At 39.5% G+C, this 17,859-nt stretch overlaps 1 long non-coding RNA gene across 1 annotated transcript; it reads right to left on the reverse strand.

Annotated features, from left to right (window-relative positions):
* Positions 1-335: 335 nt before the first annotated feature.
* LOC119242775 (uncharacterized) lies at positions 336-1,741 on the reverse strand. The gene is made up of 3 exons (XR_005124574.2): positions 1,580-1,741; positions 902-967; positions 336-780 (listed from the first exon to the last, which is right to left on the reverse strand). It is a non-coding gene; the product is annotated as an uncharacterized LOC119242775 (long non-coding RNA).
* Between the last annotated feature and the right edge of the window lie 16,118 nt (positions 1,742-17,859).

A 17,859-nucleotide genomic window follows, 5' to 3' on the forward strand; every position in this document is an offset into this window, starting at 1 on the left:
TTTGAAATTTAACAATTATTTTTGTATTCCCACATTTTCATAGGAGATGTGAAGAGATAATGTGGTAATATGCTTTTACTCAGTTATTTTAACCGAAAAACAAGTGGTAATTGTTGCAAAATGCTTTTTTTTATCCTGCTATCTTAACCAAATAATAAATGTTGCAGATAAAGAAGTGAATGATTAAGGGATATACTTACCTTTGTTTTGAAATTGTCAATGCTGGCTAAGCATTTACTATTCATTAATTCAATATGAAAAGGAGATTTTGATTTTAATTTCTTTATAATGGTAATAGTAATAGTTAACATTTATTGAATACCAGATTCCTTAAGAGTTTTATATGACTTTAATCTGTGATTTTTATTGCACTCTATGAAAATAACTATTCTAATTTTAAATTTAAGGAAAATATAGCAGAAATAGATTAGCTAAATTAGCAAGTTCACAAAACTTGTAATTGAAGATGTCAGGATTCAAAGCAGGTCTGTTTGACTTGTAAGTTCTGTGTAGTATGTTATATTGATTCTCTCAAAATTAAGAAAGTTTACAAATCATGTATTTGATGTTGTTCCCCATTGGACTGACTTTTCCTGGGCAGGTAAAGAGAACGTGATCATTGATTGAATGGAAGCTTTTAGCTCATCTGTTTCCTTACATAATCCATTCATTTATTTATTCCAAAAGCACAGAGCACCAATTGTCTGGTGATGTCACACTGTTTGAGATGTTGGCAGGCTTCAAGTAGAAGTGCTGGCTGGCCTTCACTGTGTTACTGTTCTGATATTGACATGGGAGAGAAATAATAAAAAATGTCATCAAATCCATTGTTCAGGGAACGATAAAGACTTTGGAAGCAATAAAACAAGATGACATGGCGAAAGGTCTAGGGAGAATTTACCTTCGAGTCAGTGGTCAGGAGAGAGAAGCAGTGGCCTTATCAGTCCCTGGAGCAATCACCAGGGGTCTGGAAAAGGAGAGAATGGGTGAACGGGGTGCTTCGACTGATAAAGGGAGAGGGTTAGGGCCCAAGAGGCAGAGGTTGGAATGGATAGACTCTCTCGTAAAAGCGACTGTGGCTTTTAAGAGCAACAGGACACCTAGGAAGGGTTCCACGCAAGGTAATGCATGGTCGGCGCTGCTGTTATATCCCAGGCTTTCTCTCTAGGAGAGTTACACGAGTGGGAGGAAACAGATGAACCAACTTCAGAACAGGAACGCTGTAGATTCTGGGCCCCTAAGCATGTGCGTGGCTTTACATCTGGTTGCCACGTTCCACACGGTGTTGGGGGTTACGCAGGCCTCCGCTCTCAGGTGTGGACGAGGAGACCTGCGACACGTGCAGGCGGCGTGCAGGGCCCAGGTCACTCCCGGAGCCCAGCAAGCGGGTGAACGCTTGACTGACGCCTCCCAGCGGAGTAACCTTGGGGTGCTTATAAACCGCTCTGAACCCCGATTCCTTTGCAAAATCAGGGTAATTACAAGCGCCCAGTCGGGCCCCGCTGGGCTACGAGGTGTCCGCTGGTGGGAGACGCGCGGGAGGAGCAGTCCCGGGGCTCTCAGCCGCGCGCGAACTAACCTTAACTGAGCACAGACGCCGCTTTTCCTTGAGGGTCTAAAGCGGGGCCTGCTGAGGCCCCCACAACCTACCGGGTCACCCCGGATGCGGGGACCGCCCCCCAATCTTGTCGGAGTCCGCTCCACGCATGTTGAAGCGCGGCTGTCGCTGCAGGCTGGACAAGGCGGGGGCGCGGCTCCCCGCGTCTGCGGCTGCGCAAGCCCACGTGACCCACGCACGTGACGTACACACGCGACGGACGCGGCGCACACACGTGACATGTGGCGCCTGCGCGTGCTGCGGCCGTGTGGAGAGCCCGCTTTGCCCGCGCCGACTGCCTCAGCTGGGCTCAGGTGGGCTCTGGGGGAAGTTAAGTGCCCCGCGCGGACTTGGGGAACGTGGGGGGCCCAGCCCGGGAGGCGGGTGTCTGTCTGGGCCCCGCGCCCCCCGAGGCGAGCTCTCTGGAAGCTTCGGTGGCCACCTCAGAGCGCGGGCCCAGCAGGCTGAGGAGCCCTGGCAGCGCGGGCCTCGAGCCTCTGTCAGGGCGGGAACAGAGCGCCCTCGCGGCGGCCCCAGGCCTCGGCTCTGTCACCTTGGCAATGAGAAGTGATGTCGCCCCGACTTCAGTGAGAAAAACGGGCGCGGCGGTTCAGGCCTGCAGGGGTGTGGGCTGGGGTGCTGCGAGGCAGCCACCCCAGCTTCCAGAGAGCTCACAGCGGGGAGGCCGGAGCGAACCCGAATCCCCTCCAGGTGGGTTCCTGTCACAGCCTTCCGCACCTCCGGGGCCTTCACCCCCCCTTTTTATTTATTTATTTTTATTTTAAATTGGGTTTCCTGAAGTAATTTTGGTCCCCAACCCTGTGTGTGATTCAGCTTCACCCCGGGATGCTACCACACCACACCCACCAAGGAGCCCATGAGCCACCTCTGATTCGCTTTACTAGAATGTTCCCTTCTCCCCACCCGTCCTTCAAGCTGCCGCTCACTACCCCGTGTCCTTCATATTCTTGCGCCCCCTTCTGCAAAAAGTATCATGGAAGTCGTCGTCCTGCAGGACATGATCCACCTGGTTCGTTTGCTTCCCATTCTCCAGATCCCATCCACTTCCTGTGGCAGAGCTTTTAATATACTATCTGAAATTACTAAATACCTGAGGAAGTGGAACCTATTCACGAGTAGGAGAATCTTACCCATTTTTGACCCCCTTGAAACATCAGCACAGTGATTAGAATACAATGAGTAGAATTGTTCAGTGGAATCTCTAACGCCTAGACTGTTGGTAGTTTACTGATTATATTCCTCAGTGTAAGAGCGCCAGAATTTTCCACTAAACCACAACTTGTCCATATAGGCTACATTTTTTTTATATATGTACTTTTTATTTTACAAGTGAAGAAGTGGTGTGCCCACATCATGTCTAACAGGCAGAGTGGAACCTGGACACCGGAAATAGACATTAAATCCATAGTTCTAAGGAATATTATATATAGCCATTATAACACTCTCAAATTGCAAAAAAATTACAGCATGCTTTTATATTGGACAAGAATAAGAAACAATTATTTCAATATCTATCTTACCTGATTAATATTTCCCTATGAGCATATTATTTATTTTTATTTTTTTAAAGATTTATTTATGCATACAAGAGCTGGGGTACAGGCCAGAGGTGTGGGGGGGGTGTGAGAGGAGTCACCAGAGACAGAATGGGGAACAGAACAGGAGATTGACTGAAGTACACTGCTGAGGGGAGCAGGGAGCAAGTTAGGAGAGTTCTGCTGTGCCATGTGGGTAGCTCCCTGGCCGGCTGAGGGATGGAACTTGTGCTGCAGAGGCTGCAGAAGCTTCATAGGTTGCATTTTAACCCCTTGCGCCACCAGGGAGGCTCCATACTATTTATTTTAAAATGGTGACCATCTTTTCGATGCCACACTGGATTTGAATAACTAACATTTAAACACTGGAAAATATTCTTGTAATCCTATTCATCATTTTACTTTCAAAATGCACAACCCCAATAATTTTAGATTTTTTTTTAATAATCAGAAACATGTGGAAGTTGATTTATTTGACTCAAAGAGCCAGTATTTTGAAAGGATACCCCAAAAAGCATTGATTGATAACTGCCTTTTAAAAGTCATTTGCTAATGAAGTGGTGGTTCTTCTCGTGTTCTTTTTAATTTTAAACTTACTGGAACATTGACCAATATTTTTCTCATCCTTTCTTTTCCTCCTACTTATTCATCGGTACCAAAATGATGAGTGTGCTCTTTCTGAAGATAGGAATTCCAGATTTGAAACACTTATAGAATTAACTTTTTCAAATATAGGAAATGTTCAATATTTTTGGCCCTGAGGAGTTTAGGAGGCAATAGTGATATCAGTGAAATTTATATTTGGTTTGACATTGAACTTGACTTTGATGAAAATACCAAATTAGCTACTATTAATTTGGCTTATTTCCTGGTTAATAAATAAATGTTACTGGTTGTTTAAGTAGGATCCTTGGAGGTATATTGAAAATATTTTTAATTTTTTTTAAGATTTATTTATTTATACAAGCACTGGGTACAGTCAGAAGTGTGGGAGGGTGAGAGAATTCACCAGAGCCAGAGCGGGGAGCAGAACAGGCAGAGGGACCGATGTACACTGCTGAGGGGAGCAGTGGGCGGCAGGAGAGGTCTGTGGGCCATGTGGGACCCTCGCAGGCAGCTGGGGACTGAACCGGCACTGCAGAGGTTGTGGGCAGCTTCACAGACCAGCGCTCAACCACTGCACCACCAGGGGAGTGTAGGGTCAGGAAGGACCACAGCGCAGGTTTTCTATGATCCAACAGACCGGGTAAAGGAGGAGTCAGAGTCCTCAGTGGTTTTTGCAGATCTTTTATTGGGGTTTATCTGGTACACAGCAGGCAGTCCTCCCAGCCCCCAGCAAATCCTCACTCTATCTGGGCTCTCCGGTGATTTCTGCTTCTTTGCTTCTCTCTTGGCTTCTCTTGGGCTGCTGCTGCTGCTGCTGGTGTCCCTGTGATGCCGCCCTTAAAAGCCCAGTCTTAGCCCAGGTGAATCCCATCTACCTATGCCCACACCCTACTCCAGGTGCCCGCCATCAGGCATGCATTCAGGACCGCAAGGATCCATCATCTATCCTGAGGGCGGGAGGGCAGAAAAGCCTGACATTTTTCCTTATCCTGCAGGGAGGCCCAAATACTTTTAACTTCTTAAGGAAACATCATTTACTTTAAGTAGAAAAGAACATAATTTCCTTTATATGTCTCTTTAGCTGTCATTAGGAAAATAATTTAATTTTCATATTGTACGTTATTGCTTTTTGAGGTATGTGTTGATAAAACTAGGTAATATGGGCAGAATTATTTCAGATTATTTCAGTTTACCATTATCACAGTAACTGTAGGCACTTTTATTTTTGCCCATTCTACATTTCTTTTGCAGTATCGTTGAATATAAAGTGCCCTCCTCCCACCCCCAACACACACCAAAAACAAATGTGTTTGGAGAGTAAATCAGATTGGAAGGTGAATCATTTGATGCCCACTGAATTAGACATGGTCAACAACTCCCCAGATATCAGTATCACTTTCCATGTAAATGAGCATGTTGGTAGGTTGCCCATTTATTTAATATATATAGAAGTATCAAATATTCAAGTAATTGCTTTAATCTTCACTTTGCTTATAATTAAGTTCATTCAATCCACTTGAAGTAAAAACCCTACTCTCTGACCACTTCTACCATTTGCTGCCATGTCCCTAAACAACCCGCTACCCTCTCTGTAGCCTGGACCGTGGCAGTGGCTCCCAGAGTCATCCTCCTAGAACAGACGTCAGCCCCTGTTATTCCTCTTGCCTTTCTCCATTCCGCCTCATTGCTCAGAGCTCCAAAATGCTTACAATGTTTGACAAGGTCCTGCATGGTCTGTGTGTTATCTGCCACCTGCCTGAACTCATCTTGCCTGTGTTCCCCCGTCCACAATTTCCTGTAGTCACATAGCCACCTCATTCTTTCCAGGTCATGCAGGTACATTTCAACTGCCTGGTCTCTTTGCACTCCAGCTCCCTTAGATACACAGTCAGTCCCGTCCCTCACCTCTTTCCAGTCTCCAATTGTGTCCTTAGTGAGGCTTTTTTTTTTTTTTAAAGATTTATTTATTTATGCATACAAGAACTGGGGTACGGGCCAGAGGTGTGGGGGTGAGAGGATTCACCAGAGACAAGTGGGGAGCAGAACAGGCAGATAGAATGAAATATACTGCTGAGGGGACCTGAGGGGAGCAGTGGGTGAGTCAGGAGGGGTCTGCTGTGCCATGTGGATTGCTCCCTGGCGGGGGATCGAACTGGTGCTGCAGCAGCTGTGGACAGCTTCATAGGTTGCAGCTGAACCCCTTGTACCACCAGGGAGGCCCCTCCTTAGTGAGTCTTCTATCGGTACTTTACTTAACTACAAATGTTCCCAGCTGGAAGAGGGATTATGCTCAATGAAATAGGTCAGAAGGAAAAAGAAAAGTATCAGATGGTATCACTTATAGGAGGAATATAGGGGAAGTGAACAAAGGGTTAAAAAAAAAAGACAAAACTTGTAGTCAACTATAGTTTTGAGGCTTAAGGCAGGAGAGGGGGAAGGGAGGGAGCAGGATCAAAAACAAGAGTGGGGAGAGCACAAGGGACCGTGGTGATGGTTCACAGGTATTGTGGTGAGATATGTACAAGGACTACATCTGAGGGGAGAAATCAAATACTGAACAAAAATAAACAACTATGTAAGAAAATGAAAAAATGTATGAAAGAAAAGAAATGTTCCCATCCCAATTAGGAGCTCTTATTCTCTTTTCGTTTCATGCTTAATTTTGCTGCATGGTACATATCATGCTTTAAACTATGATTGGATTTGCTTTTCTTACTCATTTTGCTTGTTGTGTGTCTTCCAACATAGAATGCAAACTTTATGAAGACCAGGCCCTTTGATCTGCTCTGTGTTTGCCTAGAACAAAGTAAGTGCTTGGTACATATTTGTTGAATGAATGAATGGATGAATCAAGTTAACAGAGAAGTAGTCTTCGGAAAATAAAAATGCTGGGCATAGCACTCAATGATGTTAATAGGATGAATGAGTTACGTGAAAGTTCTTTTGAAAGAATACTTTGTGGAGCATTTTCTACGAGTTACTTTAATATTTTAAAAACCTGATTATTGTAAATGAGCATACACTATTGCCAATCTTTCTGTAAATACATATTTGTTACATCTTAAATCAGGTAATATCAGAAAGATGGAAATGTGATTGATGACACCTAAATCTTCTTTTTTTTAGAATATACAGAAATGTGGGGACCCGATCTGTTAACTAGAATTTTCTTTTTCTTAGATGTAGGAAAAAAGAAGTTGGCACACAGGTCTTCCTGCTGTGGCCTTGTTAAACACGCTCACTTCACACGCTCCTGCAGATGAAAGTGTAATTGTGTGTAAGGTGGAGTGATTGCAATTAACCTCGGGACTTACCCTCAGGCTGGGGTGTTCTACCTCTTTTTCTGGGAATGTGCCACTAGGACCATAATACATAGCTGATGAATACATATATCATACAGCGAAACACATATATTATAGGATAAAGTACATAAATCATGTAGAAAAACATGCATTATACTGAGATGATCAAATTATAAATGAAGCACATAAATCATAAGATTACACTGTTGAATTGTATCAGGAAACATAAATTATATAGTGAAATCCCAGGGTCACTGGAGGGTTCACTGAATAATGAAATGAGCTCCTGTAACTTAAGGAAAAGTAGAATAACTCCGAGGAAAACCCATTGTATATTACATGGAATATCCCATTTTTTCAGTTTTATCTCCTTCACCTCTTGTACCCAGGAATTGAGGTTGCACATGAGGAAAGGGGAATAAACAGACCACAAATGCAAGATTGGGTGATGATGTGTTATAGCTCCATAAAAAAAATCTACACTTTCAAAATAAAGAACATCTGTCGCCAGCGTTTTCAAGTCAGAATTGGAAAGGAAGGCTGCTACAAAAATCCGAAGGGCCGTGTCTCATTTAAAATGAAAAATATCTTTTTTTTAAAGATTTATTTATTTTTATACAAGAACTGGGGTACAGGTCAGAGGCATGGGAGGGTGAGAGGATTCACCAGAGACAGAGTGGGGAGCAGAACAGGTAGATGGACCAAAAGCACTGCTGAGGGGAGCAGCCGTTGAGACAGGAGAGGTCAGCTGTGCCATGTGGGAATCTCCCTAGCCAGCCAGGAATGGAACCCGCGCTACAGAGGCTGCGGGCAGCTTCACAGCGCAGCGCTCAACCCACTGTGCCACTGGGGAGGCCCCCAAAAATGAAAAATATCTTAAATTTTGAGAAGATCATAAGAGGAAGAAAGAGATGAGATTAGGATTAGCTTACTCTGAATGTGGAGATGCAGCTGAAACATGGATCAATCCATTGCATCGCCTAATGAGGGAGGAAAACATGGTACATGGCTATAGAAAGATTTTGCTTACATATCTTTGGGGGCCACATCTTTCACATGTAATTTTGTTTTTTTTCCCCATTACTTCTCTCACCTTTGCTCACACATTTATGTCATAATAGGATGAAAGGAAACAACTGGAGGAGAGAATTCTTTAAATTTTTAAAAGCAAGTCACCAGCCAGCAAGTAGAGGCCATTCCACGAGGCTTTAAGGGAAGCCCTGGAAAACAGACCTCCACATGCAACACACAGCAGTGATACAAATCAGATCAGTCTTGCAAAGTTTCTGTGTGCAATGTGCCTCTCCATGAATGATGGCCTCACTAAACCCAGAGCCTGGAATTCACATCCATTCCCAGCACTGGTGAGTTAGGGTTATGGCCAAAGCATGGTGTGCTGAGGGATTCCTTCGTCATAAACAAAGTGTTTGACCCACTCTCTCCCTCAGGGCAGCAGAGAGCCAGGGCTAACTGAATTTATACAGTGGGAATTGATAGTTTATTGCTGACCCTGGAGGGGCAGGGGCACTGACTCACATCCTATTTCTGGGTTTCCTTGGCATTTGTTACTGCAGATAAAGGTAGATTGTGTCAAGATGTGCTGCTCTTCCTAGAATACAATTGTGTCAAAATGCAAGAGCTAAATTTTATTTGAAGGGAAGCAATAAATTGGCACCCCCCAACATCTGCCTTCCCTAAACATCATATTTCAATTTCTCACTATTACTCATGTTTAGCACCAGTTAACACACCATAAGGGTGTTAAAAGATAAGATCCTGTTAATTTTGCGTTAGTCATCATAGAGAAGCTGAACTATGAAAGACACATGGGACTTGTTTTAAACAGCAAGTGAAGTGCGAAATAATAGTAATAATAGTCATAGTGGTAGTAAAGATTAATTCGTAAACATGTTTAACTTGTTATTTGTAAATCCAGTTTGGGCCTGCTAACTAAAACTGATTTGTCCTCAAAACATCAGTAAATGGTTAAATCTGCTCAATATAAGTGTAATCATTTTACTCTATGATCTATGTGTTTCATTAGTTGAGGTACACATTTTGCTATAATAAATGTGCTTCAGCAAATGATCTATGCATTTCTTTCTGAAATGTATGTGTTTCACTAGAAAAGGTATGTGTTCATCAACGATGAATAATGTTCCTAACGGCACCACATTACACTCCTTGCTGGTATCAGCACAGCATTACACATCATTCCCTCGTGACTGTGGGCGCTACGCCCGTAGAAGACACACATCAACCCTGTCATTTCCGGGCCTGGGGCACACATGGGTGACCCCTGCAGCTTGGGAAGCTCGAGTGGGGGCCAGGGAGAGTCTTTTTGTAGGTGAATATATTTGTTATATTAACAGGAAAGAAGGGATTTTTCTAGTCCTCCCCTTTTATAACCCATAGGAGGGAAAAACAATACAGAAAAATGCTGTTGAGACTTTCCTATTCCTAGACAAACTTCCATTTTATTTCAATTACATTACTGGGGTAAATGATGATGTCACATAACTCCGAGTGAAACGTTAAAAACAATGTTTTTTTTGTTTGTTTGTTTTGTTTTGTTTTAAAGATTTATTTATTTTTGTTTATTTATACAAGCACTGGGTACAGTCAGAAGCGCGGGAGGGTGAGAGAATTCACCAGAGCCAGAGCGGGGAGCAGAGCAGGCAGAAGGACCGAAGTACACTGCTGAGGGGAGCAACGGGCAGGCGGCAGGAGAGGTCTGCACGCCATGTGGGACCTTCCTCTGGTGGCCGGGGAGCAGCCGGGGATCGAACTGGCGCTGCAGAGGCTGCGGGCAGCTTCGCAACCCAGCGCTCAACCGCTGCGCCACCTGGGAGGCCCTGTTTGGTTCTTTGTTTTTTTTGGTTTTTTTTTTGTGCTGATGTGATATATATTAAAAGTACATCAGTTTTCAGATTTCAGTGACTTGGGATCCAAAATGATAAAGTGGAATTATAGAGAGAAATGAATACTTAAGTTAAATATGTTATCCATCTATAAAAGTTGTGGATCATTCATTATGAGTTCATGTGCTTTTACAAATGAAAGTGTTTTTCTTAGGTATAGCAACATGTGCAATGATGTTCTTCTCAACATATTAAAATTCAAACAAAGCAATTACCCATTTGCACCCCCAACTAATTCTTTGTGCCCTCCAAGCAGTCTGGAAGCAGACAAACCTTTAGATTAGCTATAGTATAGAAAATCTTTTTTTTCTCAAGTGTCTGAGCTTCCTATGTCCAGTTATCAGTGTTGTGAAATGTGCCTGATGTTTACATATGACCATTAATTCCAGACTTGTCACTTCTTTCCATCTCTTCATTTTGCTCTAAGGCCTATAATTCAATGTATAGGATATTTGTTAATGTCATGAACACATGGAGTGAATTAGAATCTATTCTTCATGTAAATGTGTTAATTATGATAGAATAACTTCTTTTTCACAGATTAAAACTAATGCTCTATATATGAACTTTCCATTTTAAAGTCAATTTTCAGTAAACACTGAATACTTCTTTACATATGACATCAAATGATTCATTATACATGGCTCTGTTTAGTCACCTAATTTTCTCTCTACTTTGCATCTGTCATTACAAATATTTCTTTCACTTATACCTGCCTTTTACATTTATTGAAATATCTGAAACCTGGAGGTTATTTTTTACTGTTACGGCCATTAGGAATTTCTATAGATCTTATCAGCTGGCAAGTTGTTCATCTTCTATTTGAGACATTGTCCGTATAGGAATAGTCTACATTAAATGGTTCTGAAATAATTTATTCAGTGCTTTCAGAGAATTGCTACTATTTCTCCCCAGGAGGATATTTTGATGTTACTCTTGTTATCGTTTTTTTGAGGGATATAAACATTCATGTTTGAAAAACAGAAGGTTCTAGACAAAAACAATCCTTGTGATAAAATTAGTTTCAGCATTAAAGTGAAGTAAAGCTATGTAGAAAACTGGGTCAGCCACTAATATTTCAGGAAAACCAAAAAGCTGGCAAAGAAAAAAATATTGGCTTATATATAGGATCAGGCATAGTCTTTTTATTAAATATGTCACACTAAGTATTAGTCATCTTGTAAATTAAGAGCTAGTAATCTTGTAGCTTTGTCTGATATTTTGTATGTCACTACATGGGAGCCTTTAAACTGTCGTTTAAAAACAAACATAAAATTGTGCTAAATATGTTTTTAGAAATTTGCACAGATTTTGAAATATGTTGAATTTCTTCCTTACCAAGTTGAATTAATATCCACAATTGTATGTTTCTTCTTACCAAGAAAGTCCTTACTGAACTTAAATCAGTTAAATGTGAAGAAGCAATTTCTTGAGATCTGAAGTGGTGTGAGTGATTAATATTTTACCAATTTGATTCCATTTTGTGTGTGATTATTTAAGAAAATTCTCTTTGGTAGAGACTCCTAAACACCTATACTGAGATAAACCTTTACTTAAAGTATTCCACTTTGTGAGTAATGAAAAGAACATCTTCTCAACAATGTAATATTTTATGCATGTATTTCCACCATTTCCTGTACACATAGGTGCACACACACACAAGTACACACACACATAGTTACATATTTACACTTACACATATACACTTATATATGTACATATGTTTAAAGGTTATTTAAAGAATAGAGTAATTTTTACTAGTTTGCTTTGCTTTAGTTCAGAGTCATTGTGAGTAGCCTGTTTTATTGGCTACTGTGAGGCCCTGTGTTATATATATATCTCCTGAATCCCAAATGGAATCTAAATTGGTGCTCCCTGTTCAGAAATATAGCTCCAGCATTGCCTGTAACCTGGTTGTTTTCAACTCTAGATACATGGTGTCTCTCCCGTGGCTTCTGCAATACTTTGAGAGCTATGTTGTAGCTTTGCTGCATGAATAGAAAAGTCTCCAACCACTCTTAAGATAAAAAGAAATAAGTTGAATATTAAATACAACTTGAAAATGCCTTTAAGAATTTGTACAGATGCTAATACATTAAAAAATAGGGTTTAAATCAGTTTATATTAGGCCAAACACACCTTAAATTGCTAAAGAGTTTCACAGTGACATTTTGGTCATCAGCTGCAGCCATTATCTGGGGATAAATCAGTTTGCAGCAGCTGTAGACGGCTATTTGAGTGGGGAGTGGAGCAGCTTAGCTCTGGAAGCACGTTAACAGTTAACAGGCCAGAGCCCTGCCGACTACACAGAAGGAGATTTTTTTAAGGCAAAACATAACCCAAAATTGCCCAGCTCAGAAGCCTTATCTGCTCTTGTTAATTCATCCCACCTAATAGTTGATTTGATATGCTTTCTCTTCTCGCTCCCTTGTTAAGGATGGTGCATATTATAGAAACTTGTCTAGATCTATCTTTTTCTCTTTTGGCAAATAATTCTCTTTAGAGGTTCAGTTAGTGCTTCTGGCAATGGCAGAACTAGCACTTTTATGGTCTTTTAATCTATGAAAAAGATTGTCCTTGGTTTCTTTAAAAGGTCACTATCAGGTACAGAGTTTTCTTCAGCTATAAGCAGAATGGTGCTGCACTACAAAGGGAGTCTTGCAGCAAATTAAAATAAAGGTGTGATCTTATGTGCCATCGTTATACATTAGCTTATTTATAATCTAGAAGTTGTCATTTTTTTACCTTTATTTTTCTCATTTGACATTACAGTTTGTTTTTTTCCAAATTTGAGACCTAATTTTAGAAAGCATAATTTTTATGTTGAATTTTAAGTTCATATATTGATATGAAAATGAATGATGGGGGCCTCCCTGGTGGTTCAGCAGGTTTGAGCACAGTGCTGTGAAGCTGTCCGCAGCCTCTGAAGTGTAGGTTCGATTCCCGGCCAGCCAGGGAGATTCCCACATGGTGCCGCAGATCTCTCCTGTCGTGCCTGCTGCTCCCCTCAGCAGTGCTTTCGGTCCATCTGCCTGTTCTGCTCCCCGCTCTGTCTCTAGTGAATCCTCTCACACTCTCACACCTCTGGCCTGTACCCCAGCTATTGTATAAATAAAAAATAAATTTAAAAAAAGAACATGAATGATGGATAGAGAGGAAAGGAAGGGTCTTTATAGAAAAAACAGCTTTCTGAAATAAGTTGAAATTATATATACACGAGTTCAAGTGTGTGTCAATTGTGGTTTATTTAATAGATTTATTTTTCACAATGTACTGCATCCAATATAACCTCCAATGGCTGAGACAACAAAGATTGCTTACAGTGTATAGAGTGACGTAATCTAATATGGACCAGTTATTGTTGTTGAAGTTAGAATAATGAATTCTGTCAGAGCACAGAGTCTATTCATTGTAAGTGAATCATTGTCACTGAAGACATGACATTGCTGTGGTTTGAGGTTTGTGTTGGGATAGTTTCAGTATCATCACTCAGATAGAATCTGTATTTGAAATACATGGCACATTTTAGTGCCTCTATCAGATGTTAAATGTTAAAATAAAATTAATGACAATTAAGTATGCTTCTAGTTTTCCAGCAGAAAACTTGTTTCTATGGATTAAATTGATTACTGAAATGTGAACAGATCTCCAAGTTAAATTACAGATTTAAAAATATTTTATCGTATCCATACAGTTTAGTCATATATTAAATTTTCAAAAATGTTGATATTGACTGGTTTGAATTCTTGGCATGAGGATTAGTTGGTGGTTATTGTAACCATTTTTGTGGGAACATGTCAGAATCTGAGAGAAATTGGAAATTTGTGCTGTCATTCCAGAAATGTTTGTTATTTGGTTGGGTTATGAAGCCCATTTATGACTTAGGAATTTTTCCAGTTAGTAATTTATGTCTTTAGAACTGTTCGTCAATAAAAGAAAAAAATAAATGAATTAATAAATAAAGGAGACATATTTTAGGATAGACGTTAGGTTGTAACTTTTTTTTTCCTGAAGTAATCTTCCTCAAAGCATAGATGCTCTGTTCCGTCACCAGTAATTCTTTCCTTTAATGTAAATCTTTGGCTTACATTTGTTAGTTTAAATCACTGTTGCTTCATGTTTTCTGTCATGATTTCTGATTACTCAGACAGAGTTCTTGTGTTGCTCCTCTTGAGTCCTCATCAGTCTTAGCTATCTTCAAGAACTCAAATCACTCCAACAATTTAAAAATTACTCCTGCAAATATATTTAATTAATGCAAATTAGTTGGTCAGTAAAAATTTAAATAAAAATATACATCAAAAAAGATATGTGGAGGGCAGCCCATGCAATAGGAGAAAATATTTGCAAGCCTCATATCCAATGAGAAGTTGATACCCAAAGTATACAAGGAACTCATACAACTCAATAGCAAAATAAATAAATAAATAAATGAACAGCCCAACTTAAAATTGGGCAAAGGTTCTAAATTGACATTTTTCTCAAGGAAGAGAGGAAAATGTCCCACAGGCACATGAAAAAGCACTCAAAATCACTGATTATCAGGACGATGCAAATCAGAACCACAATGACATGTCATTTCACTCTCTTTAGAATGGCTGTATTGAAAAATACGAGATGAATGGGGATGAAAAGGAATTGGTTTGGGGTATGGAAAATACCTGTAAGGGTGTGGAGAAAAGGGAATCCTGGTGCACTGTTAGTAGGAATATAAACTAGTACAGCTGCTATGGAAAACAATTTCTCAGGAAATGAAAATAGAACTATCATGATGTAACAGTCCTTGGTTATAATGCCAGAGGAATTGAAAACAGGATCTTGATTTGATATCTGTACCCTATATTCTTTGCAACATTATGAAATGGGATATTATTCAGCCTTAAAGAAGAAAAAATTCTGTCATTTGCGGCAACATGGATTGATCAGCATCATGTTAAGTGAAATCAGAGGAAAATGACTACTGTAGGGTATAACTTACATGTAGAATCTAAAAAAAAAAGTCCAATTCATAGAATCAGAGAATAGAATGGTGATAGCCAGTGACTGATAGCCAAGAGAAATGTTGGGCCTCTCTGGTGGCCTAGGTGTTAAGTCTCAGTGCTATCACCACCAAGGCCTGAGTTCAATCCCTGGCCAGTGCTCTAGGGAGCTAACTTATATATGCTGCAGCAAACCTTTCCTGTCTTTCCCACTGCTCCACTTGGCAATGTTCTTCACTAGATCTGGCTATTCTGCTTCCTACTCTGTCTCTGGTGAATCCCCTCACCCCCTGCACCTTTGGCCTACACCCCAGTTCTTCTACGCAAAATAAATCTTTTTTAAAAGGGAAATATTGATGGAAGGGTACGGTCTTTCAGTTAAGAGACAAATAAGGTCTCAGATTCTAATGTATAACTTGGTGACTGTAACACTGTATTACTGTCTAATTGAAGTTTTCTAAGAGTAGTATTTAAGTATTCCCCAAGCCCCCTACCCCAAGTGAGAGATGGTGGATATGATATTTAACTCCCTTGTGGGAATCCTTTTACAATATATATGCATATTAAATCGTATCTTTCACTATTTGCATGTCTTACAGTTTTATTTATTATACTTCAATAAGTGAAGAAAACGATACATGGAGACTTCTGCTTTCTGATCTGACACATAAAAACATTGGAAGTAGTCAGTTCATTCTCACAACAAGCAAGAAGTGAGCAAATTGAGTCTCAGTCTTTTCAGAGCAATCAGAGAATTAAAGTCACAGGGCACACTGCTGCCCACAAAACCAGAGCAAAAAGCAGACCCAGAGACCTCGTGAGCTTGATATGTTAGTGTAAACTTCCCAAACTTAAAAGCAAAAAGGCAAGAAGCAGAATAAAAAAGGAACAGATAGCCAAAAACTGTGATTTTTATAACAAAGTGTTTAACTTGTGTAATAGAAATTCCAGAAGAGAGAAACAAAAGAACTATTTAAAGAAATATGACTTAGGATGTTTCCAAATTAAAATATTTCTAAAACTCACATAAGAAGAAATAGATCTATGTATATTAAAGAAATTGAGTTAGCAATTACTAGCCTTCCAATTCTGAAAGCACCAGACAAAGATGGATTCGCTGATGAGTTCTACCAATTCTCTAGAAGCACTTTCAGAGGATCGAAGTAGAAGAAATACTTTCTAACTCATTCTAGAAGGCCAAAATCTAATGCCAAAACCAAATGAGACAAAGAAATTTTAACAATAGAAAACAATAGACCGGTGTTTCATGAACACAAATGCAAAAATCTGACAAAATATTGGAAAATCAATCCAACAGTGTTTATAAAGAATCATATACCACAATCACATGGGATTTATCTCAGATATGAAAGACTGGTTCAGTATTTGAAAATGAATTAATATATCACATCATCAGACCATTATTCCAAGATAGTGTCAATAGATGCAAAAGAATATTTGACAAAAATATTATATTTATTTGTGATTAAAAACTCTCAGTAAACTAGGAATAGAGAACTTCCTTGATCTAATAAGGTATATCTCTGAAAAACTCCAGTGGCTGACCTCCTATGTAAATGGGGAGAAAATTGACACTTTCCTACTAAGACAGTTATAAAGGCAAAGATGTCATCCGTCATCACTCCTTTTTAACATTGTACTGAAAGTCCTAGATAATAAAGTAAAACACAGAAAGAAAGTAATAGAATAATGTAGTTTGGTCAGGAAGAAATAAAACAGTAATTGTTCACAGATGACATGAATGTTTATGTAGGAATTTGAAACAACAGAAGTCCTGGAACTAATAAGAGATTGTAACAAGATCACAGGATATAAGGTTAATATATAAAAGTCAATTGCTTTTCCATGTACCAGAAATGAACAAATGGAATTTGAAATTAAAAACCCAGCATCTTTCATATTACCATAAAAAAAAAATTACTAAACTCTCTTGAGGAAATCAGAGAAACTGAATAAATGGAGAGATATCCTATGTTCATAGATAGAAATACTCAATAATATTAGAGTAATTGTAATCTTGAAGTCCTAGTGTTTGTCTTGTTTTTCCTGATTTGTTTTACTCTATGTAATTTCCTCAAACTCTTCATTTTGCTGTAAATGACTGCATTTCATCTTTTCTTGTGACTGAATAGTATTCCACACTGTGAATATACCACATTTTTAAAAATTCTCCTGTCTGTTGATGGATATTTAGACTGCTCCCATGACCTAGCTATTGCAGATACTGCTGCAGTAAACATTGTAGTGCATGTAGTTTTTTGCATTGATGGTTCCATGTTTTTTGGATAGATGTCCTAGAATGAGACTGCTGGATCCTATGGTATTTTCATTTTTAATTTTTAAGATGAATTCAGATCACTTTCCCATAGTGTCTGCACCAGTTTACATTCCCACCAGCAGGGCAATAAGATTCCTCTTTATCTGCAGTTTCTGGGGGTCATTTTAATATGTACCATTCTCACGGGGTCACAAGCTCTCTCATTGTGATTTCAGTCTACATCTATCTTATTGGAAGCAATAATGAACTTTTAAAATTATCTCTTGGCCTTTGGTATATCCTCTTTAGTGAATTGTTTGTTCAGATCTGCTGTCCATTTATTGATTGGGTTGCTTATTTTTCTATTATTAATTTATCTATGTTCTTTATTTATCTTGGACATTAATTCCGTATAGGTTATATATTGTGTGACTATTTTGTCCTATTGGTAGGAAGTCCTTTTTAATTGTTTTAATATGTGAAAACCTTTTAATTTTATGTAATCCTATTTTTTATTTGCTTTTATTTACCTTGCTTTAGAGATTAAGACTCCCAAAACACCTTTATTTTTGATGTGATGGATTCTATCACTGATGTTTTCTTCTCTATATTTTATTGTT

This window comes from Talpa occidentalis, unplaced genomic scaffold (genome assembly GCF_014898055.3).
Source record: "Talpa occidentalis isolate TD23 unplaced genomic scaffold, MPIMG_talOcc4v2.1 talOcc4.13, whole genome shotgun sequence".
In the NCBI taxonomy this organism is placed as follows: Eukaryota; Metazoa; Chordata; class Mammalia; order Eulipotyphla; family Talpidae; genus Talpa; species Talpa occidentalis.